Source organism: Haemorhous mexicanus, chromosome 15 (genome assembly GCF_027477595.1).
Source record: "Haemorhous mexicanus isolate bHaeMex1 chromosome 15, bHaeMex1.pri, whole genome shotgun sequence".
Lineage (NCBI taxonomy): Eukaryota > Metazoa > Chordata > Aves > Passeriformes > Fringillidae > Haemorhous > Haemorhous mexicanus.
Genome location: NC_082355.1, coordinates 10,307,507 through 10,325,694, shown reverse-complemented (window position 1 = coordinate 10,325,694; position 18,188 = coordinate 10,307,507). Strand labels below are relative to the sequence as shown.

Genomic DNA, 18,188 nt, shown 5'->3' with positions numbered 1-18,188 from the left:
GCTTGGATGTCCAAGCACAGCTGGTAAGTATTTCCTTTTTCTTGTGAAATATGTACCTTATGTGATCAATTAAGGCCAAAAAACCTTGATGAGAAAGCTGCTATGTTATTTGATGAGATAATGGACAAATGGAACAAAAGACAGAGGAAACCATCTACTGTTGTTGGAATTGTAGAAGTAATGTATTTAAGAAAGAATAGGGAAAACCATTCTTGAATTTCCTTGTTAGACAGTGCTTCAGAAAGCCCACACCCCCACTGTGTGCATTCTTTACCAAAATAGGGACACAGACCCAATCTTTATGCAAGCCAGCATAAAATGGATGCTGAGAAAACCACAGAAAGTTGTTCTACCTGAAATCACTCAAAATAATTGGTTTTAGCTTAACTTCAATCTACCAGAACATCTCATGCCTGTATTTAATCATCATATTAACCAAAAAGAAGTAATGAAATAAGAACAGTTTCATACTTATTTCAATTAGTCCAGCCAGGCTGAATCTATCCAAAAGGTTCATGGAACCAGATTTCCAGCTTTCATTCTTTATTTTCTGCATGAGATGATGCAGAAATTCTGAATGTATTGTCACACAACACTTAGCATTGAACAAATTTAGATGACTCAAAAATTACAATCAACTTCTAAGAACATGGCATAGCACCTGATAGTAGTGTATAGTTTAGCTTAATACAAGAATACTCAAAGTCAATTGGTTTTCCCAACTCCCAGTTTTCTCTACACCATGTGAACAACCAGGGCACAGTTCTTGCCCTGAGGATTCTGTGGTGTGAAAGAGTTTGCCATGTTACAACACACACCAATTTAACACAACTGTGTCTGCTTTATTTTTCTCTTTGTGGAGAGAAAAATATGGAAAAAGAAAATAGTTTGAGTTGTATTTTTATGCAAATGCAGTAAAGATAAACTCTATGTCCTCTCTTAAAATATTTCTGCTTGCCCACAGGTGTAATAAAGAGCTGACTACTGAAAGTTTTTCATACCCCCAAGAAAAGAACAGACTAAAAGAGAAATTATTTCTCTAAACAATTCTAAGCAGTCAATTTGTTAAGCAACAATGCAAGTTCCCTCTGCTTGGAGCAAGAGAGAAACATCAACAAGGCTGCAAGCTGCCACATGGGCTGCATCAGGATTAATTATTTTTTATTACAATCTCTGGAAGTAAGGAGAGCAAAAGAATTAAATGGGACTTTATGTTTTCAGCCTATTGGGTTCTGTAAGTGAAGAGACAGCTTAAAGGAAGATGAATATTCCTCCCTGGCCATATGTAACCTCTTGGAATCTGAACAATCAACAATGAGCAAAGCAGAGCTGAACAGTTTGAAACACAGCTGTGGTGAGACATGTTTAACCTGGGCTGGGGGAACTGCTCAAAACCCAGCAGTTTTCAAAAATCTTTCAAGAAATAGGAACAGATGAATAATAAATACCCTGTGAAAAAACATCATGTCCTACCAGGGAAAGTAAAACGTGGGTTATAGCAAAGTCATTCTGCTCTTACTGTTATTACAAACTAATACAGTGGGAAGGGAACTTCACAAAAAAAAATCTGAGCATCTGATTATGCTCCTGAAAGACCATGTCTCAGCACTGGAACTGAAGCAGTTTTGATTTATCCAGCAGCAGCCCAAGGTAGGTTGACTTTGGCATCTGAGATGATGTGAGCTCCCAAGGATGCTCTCTGCCTGTGGGAGGTTTGGCAGGACCTTCTCATCGGTGTGTTCCCCCGTGTGTACCCAGGCAATCAGCTTATTCTTCACTGTTCCCCTCACCTGGGACAAAAATGCAATTTTTTATTTCCTTTTCAGTTGCTTTTAATGATATTTGGCACATTTAAAACTTTTGCCTCTCAAGAAATGCGACTGAAACTAGTACATAGACCCAACAGTTTTAGGGGAAGTGGGAAGGAGAGATGAAGCAAATAGCTACCTGGCAAATGCATGAAAGTGATCAATACTGAAATACTGCTGTCAGATCCTGGACTGAACCTTTTCAGACAGCCCATCAAGTTGGAGATGAAGGCTCCTTCCTGCTTCCTGTAGGAGAGCTTGCTCAGAAAAAAGTAAAATATTTCCATGTGTCCTTATTTGCTGTTTCCAGCCAGGTAACATGATGGAAAAGACCCCGAATACTGCCCTGACATGCAGGTGATGTAAAGGAACGCTGCTGCTTTTAAAAAGAATCCCCTACAAGGCAAATGACAGGTGGTTCACTTCTATAAATTCAGGTTCTCTGATTTAAGGACACAGAGCCTTGGAGCACAGATGCTACTGCATTCTCTTTCTTACCATGGTCTGCAAGAGGTGCTATTTTTCTGGGAGATAGGCTGGACAGTCCCACATTCTGCAGGGCAGAGTTACTCTGTTCTGTTTTGGAAGTTTTTTCCACAGATCCTTTCTTCATCTGCTCCTGCCACTATTACAGCAGATTTAGCTGCAGGAGAGGGTAATACAGCTGTTCCCAGACATCACAAATATTACCCTGCAACAGTCAGGGGAACCAGGCAACTCCTGGGTGGCTGCAGCCAGCTGCCACAAGTACCCAGTGCAGGGGTGCCACCTGCCCACCTTGTGCTACAGCTCTGCTCCAACAGAGTCTTGCTTAGTTATGAACACCAGAACTGCTTTCTTTGCCTTCTTCCACACAACCAACCATGCTCTCCTTGCTCCAACCCTGTCCTGTGAGGCTGCTCCTGTCCTTTCCTGAAGGTGCTGTCTGTAGGCAGCAGCCACCATGTCCTCCTCAGTCTTCCCAATCAGAGACATGCCTTGACTCTTGGTGTCCATCCAGGACCCAAACCTCCTTTTTCTGGAAGATGGTTATAAACAGTCTGTATCCTCCCACATCAGCAGAGCTGCTTTGTTCCCAACACATAATGAACAGTTCATTCTTTTCTACAAAAATGAAACAACACCTTCTCTTGTGAAAAATTTCTTTCATGGTCCAGGGTCCTCTAACTTTTATGATCACAGTTAGGTTACTTATTGCAATGAAATGATGGCATTTAAATAATTGGAAAATCTGGCACTTCTGTCCTAGGGTTTCTTTCTGTACCTGGCGAAAGTAGGGGCTTTGAGAGGAACCACCTACAGCAAACACACTGCTTTTAAAAATCCAGAGCATGATCCTTTACCACACTGTAAATCACTCCTCAGCAGATCAGCATCTCAGCTTTAAAGTCACTCCAGTCCCTATGTGTGGTACATGGATGTGGCTGTCTCACTTTAGAGGGAGATGAGCAGTGGCTGGTGGCAGTGATTCCCCCCTGGACCCCCAGCTCTCACACAGCTTCAGCTGAGGACAGCAAGGTCAGACTCTGGGGAGAAGTCACTCAAGCACAGGGAAAATGAAGCATTCTTCAAAAGTCTCATTTGAGCTAGAAGGCAGTTTGGGCTTTAGCCAAGAGGGGAAAATGTGATGCTCAGCATGACAACCCTCTGCAGCAGGGAGTGACAATGTCCTTGTGAGGGATCTGTGTCTGCCAGGTCCACAGCTAGCACTGAGCATCCCTGGGCACAGTGGGAGCTCCCTGGGCCGTCTTCAGGCACTGGCCCTGCTCCAACTCCACTGACAGATGCCAAGAGCTGCCTGTTTGGTGCTGGCTGCAGGGAAGGCATTTTATGGCTTCTAAGGTCATCGCTGGAGGGCAGAAAAGCAAAAAGTCTAATACTATTAAAAACCCACACAACAAACACTCTTCTGAAAACTGAGAGGCCAAGTCAGACTGACTGGGCATCCAAACCCTTCCCCTTGTCTGGCCCTGCTGTCCTGTGGAACAAAGGGAAGCCTGAATCCCATTTAACAGAGACAGATTGCTCTCAATTCTAGGAAAGCATTAGGCTCAGTGGAAAGGTGTAAGTAGCTATGGCAGAGAAGTGGTTAATCTCTTTGCTGCATTAAAAAAAAAAAAAAAGAGAAAGTAATTCACAAAGATAGAAAGACCAAGAAATTTCTCAGGTAGTATAATAAATAATTCCCAGTCATAGTTTGCAATTTTAGAAATGAAATCTTCATAATAGAAATTGCAAGGAAGTTACCCATGTAGGTCTTGCTATTTCCAAAAGTTCTTCAAATTCATTTCAATGTGTTTGCTCTACAAACTCAGACTCTAACCAATTTCTTCAGGTGATGGGTAAAGTCCAAGGAAATGTCTTGTCATTTTAGTTTAACTAAAACCCTGTGATCTGATGAGATTGTGATGTCGACATTGTAACAGTGCTCAAGCATACAAAATCCTGAAGACTTTATCTAATATATGGATCATTCCCTCCTTCACCTTGTAGAGGACACATATTCCTGCCAGGAAACACCACTCCCACAGCTACAGACCACACAAATCAGCACTGACCAGAAAGACCCTGTTTTTTTGGCAGGGGCATTTCCATGTAGCTGACACCAACCTCCACCATCGTGGGACAGGCTACCAATGGGATGAGCAGTCATAATAAAATTACATCATGTGAGATCTGGATATAGCTCTTGATGTGCTGCCCAACTAATTCAGAGAAAAGAAACTCCTGAAAGCATTGCCACAGCAGGGAGATGCTGTCCATCCTGGAGCCGGAATATCTCCCAAAGGAATCCCTCCTTAGAAACCAGCAGAGCTTGCAACATCTAATTCACTTGGACAAAATCCCACCATTATTTCTACATCTAAGTCTGATGTGGATGCATCTAAGAAGTTTTTAGCATAGGAATGGGCAAACATGTAACCTTTCCATGTGTAATGCCAATGTATTTCTTTCTACACTGGAGAGCACAGGGACATCAGAGACAGCCCATGACCAGAGGAGGAGGACACAGCAAGTCCTGCAATAGATATGCTTAGAAGGATTTAAAACAGTGGAAAAAATGTTTTTTTTCTTGCTCTGGTTAGAAAGAGACTTGTGAGATAAGAGACAAAAGTAACCCTTGACTTTTCCAGCTTTTCAGCCCCTGTGAATTGAGAGATGCTATAGCCCCTAACAGCTGAGATCCATCTGCTGCTGACCCAGAGTAATTTCTCAGCAACAAAGGAAACATCTCTTGGACATCCAACCTTTTAATGAGTTATACAAGGACAAGACTTAGAAATACAATAATTTGCCAAAATAGGAATTGTTCCTGTTCCTCTTGTGCCTTAATTCAAAAACTTTTCCCTTTATTTCCATCAGAGTAAAGAGAGGCAGGTAGGAAAAAATGGAGTAATTGAGAAGAGAAAGCCAGGCATCACTGTTACTGGTTTATTTATTTATTTTAAAGACAGGCTGCCCTGGTGATCAATGTCTTGTTGATTTTATGGAGTGGGCAAAAGAAATGGGTCAAAAGAGACTGCAAATACGTATAGACAGGTGAATTGTGACCCAGGAACAATTCCACTTCCAAGTAAATGAGCTATTTAAAAATGATTAAAGTTACAGGCAGGGACAACTTCCACCAGACCAGGTTGCTCCATCCAAGCCCCATCCAACCTGGCCTTGAACACTTCCAGGATTGGACACCCACAACTACTCTGGGTAACCTATTCCAGCTTGCAACTGGAATACGCAAGGACTCTCAGAGTGTGCAGAATTTGTATTTCAAACACAAACCTGATACCTAACTGATTTACAAGAAGTAGCACACTTCAAAGTCAGACACTGCTGGGTTTGCTGGGGACTGGGCATGTCAGCTGGGGCAACCATGCAGCCCCTGCATAACCTGGGGCTCACTCAGGCTCTGACAGCACAACCACCAGAAGACTAATTAGATGAAACTTCAGCACAGCAAAACCATCTTGATTACTCTGATTATTAAGTAATTCTTCACAAGAAGATGAAAAGAGAAGCAGTGAGTGTCACACAGCACTTCCACTGTCTCTGTACAGGTGATACCACAACTGCAGCATTTACTGGGCTGCTTGCAGAGCCCAGCACCAGTTACCCCCACTGCACTGAAACACATCTGTTATTTCAAGCAACTTAAAATGGACTTTATCTGACAGCTTTTGATGCTGGAATTTTAAATTAGCTGGGCCTCACAATCCAGTTCCTATGGGGCATCGCCCACAAAAACTAATAACAAAAGCAATAATAACCATAGGAAGTCAAACATCCCCACAAGTGGTATAACTGCTTCATAAGATATTTCAACCTCTTCTACGAGCAACTTGTATCTAATCTTCAGAGTAAATTATCCAGTGGGCTGACATGAGACATGTAATGAAATTGCTTTGCCACTGGCCCTGTTGATTTCTTCGAAGTTTCTTTCATTGTAGGAAATTAGTGGATCACTAACACTTACTAAAGCACTTTTTGTTTAATGGAGCACTTGCAGAGCCTGATGGAAGATCTGCCCCTCAGAGAGTGACTGCACAGGAGGATGAAGGTGATGGCTCAGTACAGGGTGGTACCAAGCCCCCCAGCCTTCCTTCCCTCCTGCTTTCTCCTTAAAGGAAATCTTCTCTTGCCTAATGTTTAACAAAAGAAGTGCTGATCAATGATGGCTCAGAGCTGCTGATCCCTTCCCAAGAGTCAGAAGAAGGAAGCTAACCTGCCACTCTCTTTTTTTGTTACTTGTAAAGCTCTTGGACACATGATGCCTGGTGCAGGGGAAATCTTTCATTCCTCGATGTCCGCTGTTAAAGAGCTCTCAGAGAGCAGGAATACAACAGTTCATTACTTCCATCTGCTCAACAGACTTTTGACATAATTGTATTAGTGCCTCACTGCAGGGCTTGAAAAGTGAAATCTGAAAAGCAGCTTTTTGCCATTGGTTTACATGTTTGCTGAAGCCCTGTTTATGTACTGGAATCCAAACCATATTATTTGCAGCTCATATAATTTGTTTAATGCATTGCATTCAGAGCCTACCTGTGCTAATGCATCACAGCAGTAAGTGGGTTACTCTCACTATATTTGAGAAAGGAAAGAAAACCATGTTTTGTGAGCCAAACCCTCCCTCAATGCAATTGTTTTCACTGAATTCAACTCAGCAGGATAAGGGATAGATGGAAGGGAGGTAAGAAGGAGACACTAGCTGTGCTCACCTGGATGGCAGCAGCCAAGTTTATTCTTTTATGTGCTAAGCATCCCTCTCATTCATGGACAATGCTGGAGGATGTGCTGCTCTCCAGAGGAGTTCATGCACTAGCAGCCCCTCCAATGCCCACACTCTGTATTTCTCCCACGTCAGTATGTTTTGCTACTGCCAAAAAACTACTGCTTGGCAAATAAAATGCATTTCCATTCTTTTTGAGAGGTCTGTGACTCGGTGGGTGTCCATGTAGCACTGCAAGATGAATGTACACCCTGTCCTAAGACTAAGCTGTTTTCATCTTCCATTCAGCTACAGTCACTGAATGTCAAAGTATTAATTACAATCCACAGTGCCTGTCCATCCCATTACACTGAGGTATTCAATAAATACTGATTAACATACTGGAGTCTTTCCATGAGTGCATCTTGGAGTGAATGGGTTCATAAAAATACATCTTAAAACAAAATAAGAAAGATAATAGCAATTCTGTAACAAATTTAGCCTCCTATACATCTCATATTTGGCAGATGATTGCTTAGCAAATTGCATTAAAAGCCATACAACTCTCTAGACCTGCCAGAAGACACACTACACCTCTGAGCAGACTGCAAGCAAAGAGAGACACTTGTATTCTTCGTGCTTAATACTGCACTGAATAAATATTAATGGTGAAAAACCCAATAATATTTAGTATACAAGTAAGTGGAGAGGTGCTAAAACAGCCAAAATATATCTCCATTTTATACCTTCTTGAGCCTGTAAATTACCATATGGACTGCTCCAAAGGCTGGAGATGAATTTGGTGGCTACTAGTGTTACAGGAATTAAGGACAGACAGGGCAGACTTTTATGCTGTTTAATGTGGAAGAATCTGGCACAGGGCTTTTTTTTTTTTTTTTTTTTTTTTTTTTGTAGCTACAATAAAGTGAATAAACTGCAGACCCCTGAAGAGAAAACACTGAAGGCAAATGCCTCCACTATCCGTAATGACCAAATGCAACCAGATGCTATCACTTGTTCTGAAAGAACTTTGCCTCCAGGTCCCGCAGGGATGTAAACCCTATCTAGTGATGCCTGCATATCAGCTACAGATGCCAGGACTGACAGGTTGCTGTTTGGGTATTTAGAAAAAGGAGTTTTGGTTCCAGCTGGTTTAGTCTGGGTTTTCCTGCTGCAGGGGGGTGGGAGATCCCTGCCTCCCACCCCAGCCAAGGTGTCCTCAACAGGGAACCTAAGTGTCTTGCTGCAGAACTAGCAGATTACAGAAAAACACATCAGCATTCCAAGAACAATAAAGAAGTGGGACTCCTGTCTTGCAAATTGGGTCCTGAACAACGGTTATTTTTTAAGTCCACTGTTGTAAACTGCAGGAAATTGTAACTTTATGTGTGGGCTTATACCCACAATAGCCATCCTCTAGAGGATCCTTTTCCCAGATGTAAACCTCCAGGTTTTTGGGCAGGTGCTGAGTACCAGGTGACACAGCATATCATTCTATCTCATCACACAAACATTAACAAATCTTTTTCCTTCAGCTGCCAATTTTGTTACAAGATGGGCTCACAGGCAGGTTAAACACCACCACCAACATTCAGCATGGACCAGCAACAGCAAGATGCATTTCCTCTCATCAGCTTGCTGAGGACTCCATGCACAGCTCCTGAATTTTCCTGGCAGAAATGATGTCTTTTCCCCATCCAAGCAATGGGTTCCTTAGATCAACAGCCTTTCTGGAGTGAGCAGAAATGGAAAATTTGTGCAGTAAAACTTTAATGAGTTTAACTGTAAGAGCTATCAAATAATAACTGTGAGATTTTATATTAAAATATGCATATATGTGTATAAAATATATGCATGTACTGATGTAAAGGTTGGACCTGATGATCTTGAAGGCCTTTCCCAACCTTAAATCAATGAAAAACAAACAATGCAGTTGCAGTGCCTGACCTTGCCCACACAGTGTCAGGACTGGTGACAGCTCTTGGGTTCCCACAGATCAGGGTCAAACTAAACTGGGTTTTTTTGCTGCTACATGTGGACAGCAGGACAGCACCCCTGGCTGCACGTGGAGCTTCAGCAAAGGGCTGTGATTGATGATGCCACTACTGGTAGCCCAAAACACTGGAGAAAGCTGAATTTTCTCCATTATTACAACAAAGCATGAACAACACGGAGAACCAGGTCACAGAGCCAGACAGGAGAACAAAACCACAGGAAGAGTCTGTCTGGGCAGCATCTTTCAGGAAAATCTTCAAAATCAGTCTGTACCTGAAAGCAGTTCCAGCAGCCAATCCATCAGACCAGACCCTGCCCTGACACTACAGGAAATCAGGATATGGGAGAACCCTGTGAAACACAGTTCATGTCTAAACACACTCTGAAAGGGTATTTGAAGTGTTACCATGGTCTTTCCACCTCTGAATTCTCTCAATTTCATATTTAAAAGGTGTATATATACCCTATGAAATCCCAGGGTGAGGATACTTTCATTCTCTTTTCCCCCCACTCCTTTTTGGTGTTTTGCTGTGTAATCTCTCATTGTTACTCTCACTCCCTGTTCCATCACCCTCTGCATTCCCAACCCCCTGCAACTTTTGGGTCTGTGGTAAATGGTGCTATTACTCAATGCTGGGTTTCAGCTGGCTATACAGCAGGACACCATTCCAAGTGTCCAGGACAGGACCTGTGATCCTTACTAATACATTATTCAGATTTGCATGATGAACAGAATGACAAATTATAAACAGATATATACTTAGCACATTTCTTTTTTTTCTTTCCTACTGTTAAATCATGGCCACAAATTATTTCTCTAAGCAGCAAGTTTCAAATAACACTGCTGGGATATCAGTGTCTGAACTGTGGTGAAAGCTACAGGAATCTAAGTGTGGCATAAAGCATGAGTTTAGTAGTGCCCGTACTTGTTTACAAAAAGAGAAACAAAAATTCTGCAGCTGAATTTTATGTATTGCAGATGAAAAAGCTGACAGCAGGAACAGTGCTTGAGAAGCACAGCAGGGCTGAGCTTGCCCTTATTTATGTCTCCTGATGGCTCCTGATATACTTTCTGAAGCTTTGATCATCAAGAATCATGAGAATGAGTTTTTTATACTGATGCCAAAGACAGATATTAGCAACAGCTGAGTTTCACCTCAAATCCTGATGCCACTGAAGCATCTCTGAAGCTTTCTACTTTTTTCAAAAGGCTAGAACCTTTTTAAATTCTTTTTGGAAGAATTAAAGCAGAATCAACCTTTGAGTTCAGCTCAGTTCAATTTTCTAGTGCTGATCTTTTTTAAAGTTTCTATCTGGGCATCCTGGATTTGTCAAGGAGATTTTCTCCTGTGAAGAACATGAAATAAAAACATCTCATCTGTGGCTCTCCATAAATTGTATCACTGCACTGGGAATATGTACTGTACTCAATAATTTTCTGATGGCTGCTCTGGCATTTTGATTACAAAATTAGCACTGCAGCTCTGTAGTGCTGTACAGTGTCAATAAAATCTGTCCTAAATGAACTAAGAACAGGCTGATGGAAGGATCTCTAAAAGTATTTCTCAGAGGGATCCATTCAAAAAGGGAACCAGATGAGGTCACTAATGCTGGGAAAAGGATCAGTAAGTGACAAAATATACAACAGCAACGCGATCCCTGCCTGGATGATGAGGAAAGCAACAAGGGAGGGGAAGGGCAATAAAGGAAGTTTTACCCTCTGCACCTACTCTGGTGGGACTGAGGCTGTGATAGGTAATTTTTTTTTATATATATACCATGGAACGTTTCTGGCCTTAAAAGCTATGAATCTGCTCAACCAGTGGAAGAGAAGATGAAGAACATGAAAATGGAGAAGCAATTCAAAGCATCCATGAGGTGCCTGCAAAGGCAGAGACCATTCACAGCAGCTCTCCTCAGGTGAAGGCAGAATCTGAACGAAAAATAAAACTCCAGCAATTACCCACTTGGAAATACAAGGAGAGAAAACAGGAAAAAAGAGGAAAAATGCAGCTAAAATGTTCTGGACTGCATATAATAAAACAAGATCTGGCTCAGGATCCTACCATATCACGTCTCTGACTTCATGTAAAGTCTTAGGCATTGTAACTGTAATTTTGCCCATTTTTAACAAAACGTCATTTTTGCTTCATAAAAATATAGCTTTTGCTTCAAAAATTCCTCAGAAAGACAGAATGACTATGACTAAAAAAGAAAAAAAAACCCCAAAAGAAAAATAAAAAACAAAACCCAAAACAACGCAAAGTTTGGATCTAGTTTTCCTTCAGAAATGTCCTCTGGTTTTGCAAGATCATAAGGAAGTCATAGGAATTCCTGCAATTCTTCATTCCCAGCTCATAGAAAATGAAAATTATACTTTTTAGACCCCTAACTACATGAATTGAAGGTGCACAGAGAATCAGAGAATCACTTAGGTTGGAAAAGCCCCTAAGTCCAACTGCTACCCCGGCACTGCCAAGGCCACCACTGAACCATGTCCCCAAGTGCCACAGCCACACATTTGTTTAATGGTAGGTGATGACTCAACATGTGTCCAGCACTGTCAGCCATCCTATGACTTCACCAATATTTGTATTTGCTCTTCACTGACATAATTCTGTGTTTACAAGTAACCCAAAATACTATTATTTGTGCATGTGAAATTGCTTCAGTGAGCACTGCCAGGGCAGATCAAATAATTTTTTGAGTAATGGTATTTGCCTGATTTATGCGCCAGTGAGTCACTCATAAATACCTATAAATATTTAAATATTCTAGTCCTGCTAGAGTGTGTGTAGACACTTGATATGGTTTGTACTACATCACCTCTGAAGCACTACTCTACATGGCAATTTCTTGCATTTGAAACTGAGATTAACAGATCAATGCACCCTGAAACACATTTTAAGATCAACACTACATTGTCTTCTAGTGAGTTTTCTTTGCAATTTGTAGACAATAGATTTCCAATAACAACTTGTAATTAAATCACTTTCTCTTATTCAGTTGTTGCTTATTAAGACTGCTGACATTTTACAGATGGTATCTTTGGAAATGAGAGATATGAACAAGGGGGAATGGCTTTAAATGAAAGATCCTGGGTTTAGATTAGATATTAGGGAGAAATTCTTTCCTGTGAGGGTGGTGAGGCCCTGGCAAATGATGTTTAGAGAAGCTGTGACTGTCCCACCCCTGGAAATGCTCAAGGTTGGATGGGGCTTGTAGCAACCTGTCCTAGTGGAAGAGGTCCCTGTGGCAGGGGGTTAGGACAGGAGGAGGTTAAGGTCCCTCCCAGTCCAAACCATTCTGTGCTTCCCTATTGGAAAAAACACTGGAGTTTGGCAATTGACACCTGAGTGTGTGGGTTCTGATGTGGAAAGAGCCAAACCAGGGTCAGGCACCCTCCCTGGATTTCCATGAAAAAATCTGGCCTCTATTCTTGACATGAAACTACAATCATTCTAACCACATTTATGTTTACCAGTAATTCTGCTGAAATTTTATTTGAGGAGGCTCTCTTAATGGAAGTCATAATGCCAAAATATATAAAGTGGGTATAGTACAAAGCTGAGCAGCAGCCCTGATTAAATGAATTAATGTCTGATCTGAACATGGAAACATTTCTCTTTTTAGCCCAAGGCAAAACCAAGTCCCTCTCTCCACTGGCAAGCATGCATCCACATAGAACATAATTATTCTTGATCTGAGCACTTTTAACTTTTTCTCTGGAACCACATTTTAGCTTTTGAAACCTTTTTGCTTAGATTAAACTTGTATTTCTTGCTAAAAATTAATTCTGATTTTTCTCTTTTTCTGAGAAGATACATTTTGTTCAAAATGCAGCAAAACAATTGAAACTACACAACAAACCTGATTCTGACAGCTGTTTTGTGGAACTGCAAACAATGCAGGGCACTTTGCTGGAGCCCTGAGATATATTTTAGACTTGAAGTGCAAAAGGTTTTCACAATGAGAAGAGCTTTAAAAGAGAGACAGAAAAAGAAAGCAACCTTTTTTTTTTGCAGAATGTGTTTCTTTGATAGCAAGGGAGGAAAAAAAGAAGGAAAAAAAAGAAAATCCAAGCAAGAAAATTTTCAATATTCAAGAAGTAGCTGCCCACTAAAATGCAGTACAGATGAACTCACTGTGATATCCCCAGCTGAGGCATCCTACCAGACAAAAATTACATTTCCAGGTGCAGCAGGATCATTCCTAGTGCTCAAGCCAAGCATCTTACACTGCATTTATGAGTGAGGCAAGGAGTTAGGTGCTTCTGAAAATGATCTAAAGTCAAAACATATTGAGCAGGGAGATCTCAGGAGCTGATCAAAGGCACCTCCATCCCTGAGCATGTGCCCAGAGCTCAACCCTGCTCACTCACAACTCTTTGGGCACTCTCCCCTGTGCTGAGCTGCTGTGTCTGCCTCCGACACACACCAGCTCTACCCTTAAAATGCCTAAAAATCCAGCATGATGTCATGGCTCAGCCATGGGAATGCTGGTGACAAAGGGCTGTTGCATTGACTTGGGTGCTTGTTGGGTTTTTCTGTCATCCCTGTTCAGCCACTTGGCACTTCCTGCAGGAATCAAGCCGAATTGTTTTCAATTTCTGCTTTTTCCCTTGACTTTATCCTATTAGTTTTGCTTCTGCTATAAGATTGCATTATTAAAATAGTATTAATATGCTAATAATGAAAATAATAACACTTACAATAATAACGACACTATTACTACTACTACTAAATGCCTAATAAGTTGCCTTCATCCTCTGCAACACAACTGCAGACCATTCCTTGAGGCAATCAGGAATGGGTTGCTTTGGCCAGCTAAAGGAAACCTCATTTCTTTCCTGAGTAGCTCCTCTAACACCACATCAAACCAAAAGCAGAGGCTGTTGCTCCCCTGCTTGCCCAGCAGTGTTTGAAGTTGGGATATCACATCGCTCACAGAAGCAATCAATGCTGGTAAGCTAATGAATTATTTCCAAGTTTGTACCAATATCTGCAGCAACATGAAAGAAAAATCACATACAAGGGAGATGACAGCGGGAGAGGCAGAGCATGGAGCACAAACTGTCAATATTTCAGAACTATGATTTGATTCTGTAGATAACTGTTGCTACAACACCGCTGAAGAAAACACTGCAAGCAAAACATTTTATCTCACAATATGTAATTATCTGGGCTTGACCAATCCAGCTGGAAGGAAACAGCAAAAAATATCTGACTGTAGGTGCTGTGCCATCAAGAACAGCTTTGTGAATTTGTGAATAAACACTTCATCTGAACGTGGATTTTACAGTGCAATTGCTGCTGGAACAGCTGGCTTGCCACACGTGTGTAGAGTGCATACACACCCACCCATCCCACCCACACACACAGAGCAAACAGAGGTATTTGTTTTCCTCTGTTTTCCTCAAACAGTACTTATTCACCATTATCATCCTGCTTATTATGAGACCATAGAGTTGGATATGCTGATATATCTACCAAGAACAGACATCCTGCTGAAAGTTTCTTCTTCCCTCAACACCTTCCTCTCCCACTTGACCCTCCAAGTTCCTTTGTATGTTTCATTCCCTGTTTCTCAATGCAGAGCTTTGCTTTTACCCAGTCAGCATTGACCCCCACAATTTTGGGACAATTAAAAGCTCTGTCCTAAAGTAGTTTCTAGTAAATCAGAAACATGCACAACTCAAAAATAAATCTGTCCTCTACTCCACACTTCTAATGAGCCTCGGGAGGAATCAGGAATGGATTGCTCCCTTCTCCACACCACACAGCTGTGGGGAGAACAACTCCTGGAGATTTTAGGATCACTGCAGCGAATCTGGAGCCAGTCCCACACTGCCTTTCTGCATTGGCAGTGATTTACCTGACACCTATGCCCAGCCCAGGCTCTCAAATTCATTTTTTCACCCAGTTCATTCAAATTCCAGCTGGTCTCCCAGCCCCTGGTGGGGCTGGCACCATCCACCCTCCCTGGCTGTGACCCAGCATTTCCCTGACCTCCTGCTGAAAGTATGTACATCTCTTTAATACTTCTTCCTTGTGCTTTTTTGGTTAATATTAAGGACATATTAAAAAGGGAAGATTTGGCCTAAAACAGAATCAGGGAGTAAAGAAAAACATTGTCTTATACTCCTTAATTGGAGTTAAGAGAAGAACACATTAATCCTGCAGCTGCTGCATTCATTCCTGCATGAAAAATGTCCCTACTTGTGTTCTTTAGATAGCAATATATCCATGGGTGACATGCCTCTCATCTTACAGAAACAGCAATTTTCTGTCTACACGTAACTTATATGCAACAGACCATGGCAAATAATGACTGGACTGAAAAATAACAATTCAGTATTTTTCTTTCAAACTTCCTTTGTAGGTTGTTTTGGTCCAGCTATGACATCAGGAAAGTACTTTAATGGGCCATGATCTAGAATTTAAGGGGATTTTACTGTTTAATAACTCCTTATTAGCTAAACAGTGTTGACAGGATAAAGGCATTTTGATGGAATGCATCTTTTCCCTCTCCCTCAATTATCTGTATTACAAATTGACCTGTCCATATTGATGATGATGAGGATACAGATCTAGAAGATTACATAGATCTTTTTTCTTAGGTTGGGCTTTCACATCTGCCAACCTGCCACTTGCTCATTAGACAGGAAGACAACAGGAATGCCAGAAGTGTCCTGCCTAATTTTAATGACCTCCAGTCAGATCCAGTGCCAGAAGTTATATCCAAAAACCACCCATCTGAGCATTCCTAAAAGTATGACTCAGCTAGGTGATGTGCTTGCCAACTTACCAGGCTATCTCTGTGCTGATTAATGAGATGCATGCATTGCTTTAGCTCTTATGACATCTAAGCCTTTCATTTATTAGTCATGTATTGAACCTTTGTGACAGCTTGAAGAAAAGACAACAGACAAATAATCTTTCTAGCACTCTATTTTTGGCATGTGAGAAATCTCAAGATCATCATATCAATTTTTTTTTAAATTATGGTCCTGAGACTCCTTATCTAATAAAAATTTATTAATGAGGAATTAGAAGACACCTACAAGTGGTTCTTACCAGAGCTGCCAGGAGAGTGTTTCATCTGTCTCATGCACTACTTGTGTATGATTAAGGCAATTTGAAAGTTGACACTTTAATCCTGTGTTAACAGATATTTCTAGTCATCCTCATAGATGCAAGAAAATGCTTAACAGTTCTATTCTTGAGATTAAGGAACAAAAGAACCTTCAGAAAACCAAAAGAAAGATGGTAGGTTTAGAAAGAAGGCCATGATTTCTGTCCATAATCCAAAACTGTGCATTAAAATGTGTAAGAAAACAATTAGCATGGTTAGAAGTTATGATTACAGACAGCACCTATTAGATGTAGTACTGGCACTGGCAAAACCACATTTCAGAAAATGTAAGACCCTGGATTTCCCTCATTCATGCTCTTTTCATTTATTTACAGATGATCAACAGGCTGAGGAAGAAAAATCACTTTTGGGTCCCTGAGGGTCTTAGAGAGAGAGGATGGATCAAGGGAAAGCAAGAGACACACATGGAGTAAAAGAAAGAGGCCAGTCTGAGGCTCTGTGAGTTACAGCAAGGCCACAAGACTCTCTAAAATGAAATACAACTTCTAATGCAGCACAAGAATGTCAGATTGGGAAGCTCTTCACATTATCAAGGTCATTTTCAAACCTTGCCAACACTGCAACACTCCACTAGAGCACAGAGCACCAAAACAGAAGTGACAGTTTTTGAGAGGATAAATTAGATTGAGACTTTCTGATATCACTGAATTCTGGTAATTATGTTACTCAACTTGCTGTGCAGTCGTGCCCATACCTTGCTGCCAGCCTGTGGCAGCCACAATTCATGGCTTGGGTGAACTTCAAGCAACAAAAAGATCTCTCTAACAGACAAAAAATAAGGGATATGCGCAGGATGCACATTTGATGCTCCTTTAAACTAGTGCTACAAGCCAAATTCTGACTCACAACAAAGCAGAAATCTGATAAACAAAATTTTCATAAACCAAAGAGTGCCCTTAAGTGTTTAAAGTATTTTTTCCTCCATCATTTAATAAAGTAGAGGGAAGAAATATACTTCAGGCACTAAAGTTGCTTCCAGGTTCCCCAAAATTTCAAAAGTTGCAAGCAATTATCTTTGGTTTTAAATTAAAAGCTGGTCAGCCATTACCTGCTCTTGATAAAAGTCAGGATTCTGGGAAAACTGAAAATGGAGAAGTCAGTCTAGTTTTCAGCTTCACTTGGTGAGCAATTCTGTACAGACACAAAATTCCTCTGACAAACAGTCACTGTTACAGCTTGTGTTTTGTTACGATACTTGTGCAGTTTATAAATATTATTGCTATTAATTGGTTAATATTTTGCACTTGTCTTATTTTCATTGCCTACTTAAAATTCCCTGAACCAAAATCCTTAGAAATAACTCTTGGAATTTAGGTTTAAGTTGATGTGACTTTGAGAACCCATTGATCTAAGTATGCTCCCAAATAACTGCACGTCAAGCCTTTATAGCTGGGTTAATACACTTTGTGCTTTCTTAATGTATGAGATTTTGTGTTTTACTGTATATCTGCAGTGTTGAATTAAATGCATGTGTGGTTCAAACGTCCATGGTGACAACTGGGGCAAATCTTAAAGCACTTTAAACACCTTCCAATATTTAAAGGCTGCCTACAGGAGAGCTGAAGAGGGACTTTTGACAAGGGCATGGTATGATAGGACAAGGGGAAATGGCTTCAAACTGACAGAGGGCAGGGCTAGACTGGATGTTTTATGAAAGAATTCATCCCTGTGAGGATGGTGGGGCCCTGGCACAGGTTGCCCAGAGCAGCTGTGGCTGTCCCTTCCCTGGAAGTGCTCAAAGCCAGGCTGGACAGGGTTTGGAGTGACCTGGTCTAGTGCCAGGTGTCCTTGCCCATTGCAGGGGGATGGAACTTGATAATCTTTAAGGTCCCTTCCAACCCAAACCATTCTGTGATTATTATCTAAATTGGGATTTTTAATGAACAGCTGTAAATCAAGAAAACAGACATTACTCTCTTTAGAAAAGAATCCTGCTTAAGAGGGAACCAACTTGTTATTTGCCCTTTCCTTGAACTCAACAGAGTCAATGGTTGAATCCTGCTTCAGTTTTAGCCACAATGTCT

The 18,188-nt window shown here is 41.1% G+C and overlaps 1 protein-coding gene across 1 annotated transcript in view; it reads right to left on the bottom strand.

The window, feature by feature from the left end:
• Positions 1-18,188, bottom strand: part of FSTL4 (follistatin like 4) — a 207,465-nt gene that overhangs the window by 77,102 nt on the left and 112,175 nt on the right. The gene's annotated exons all lie outside the window — the stretch shown is intronic.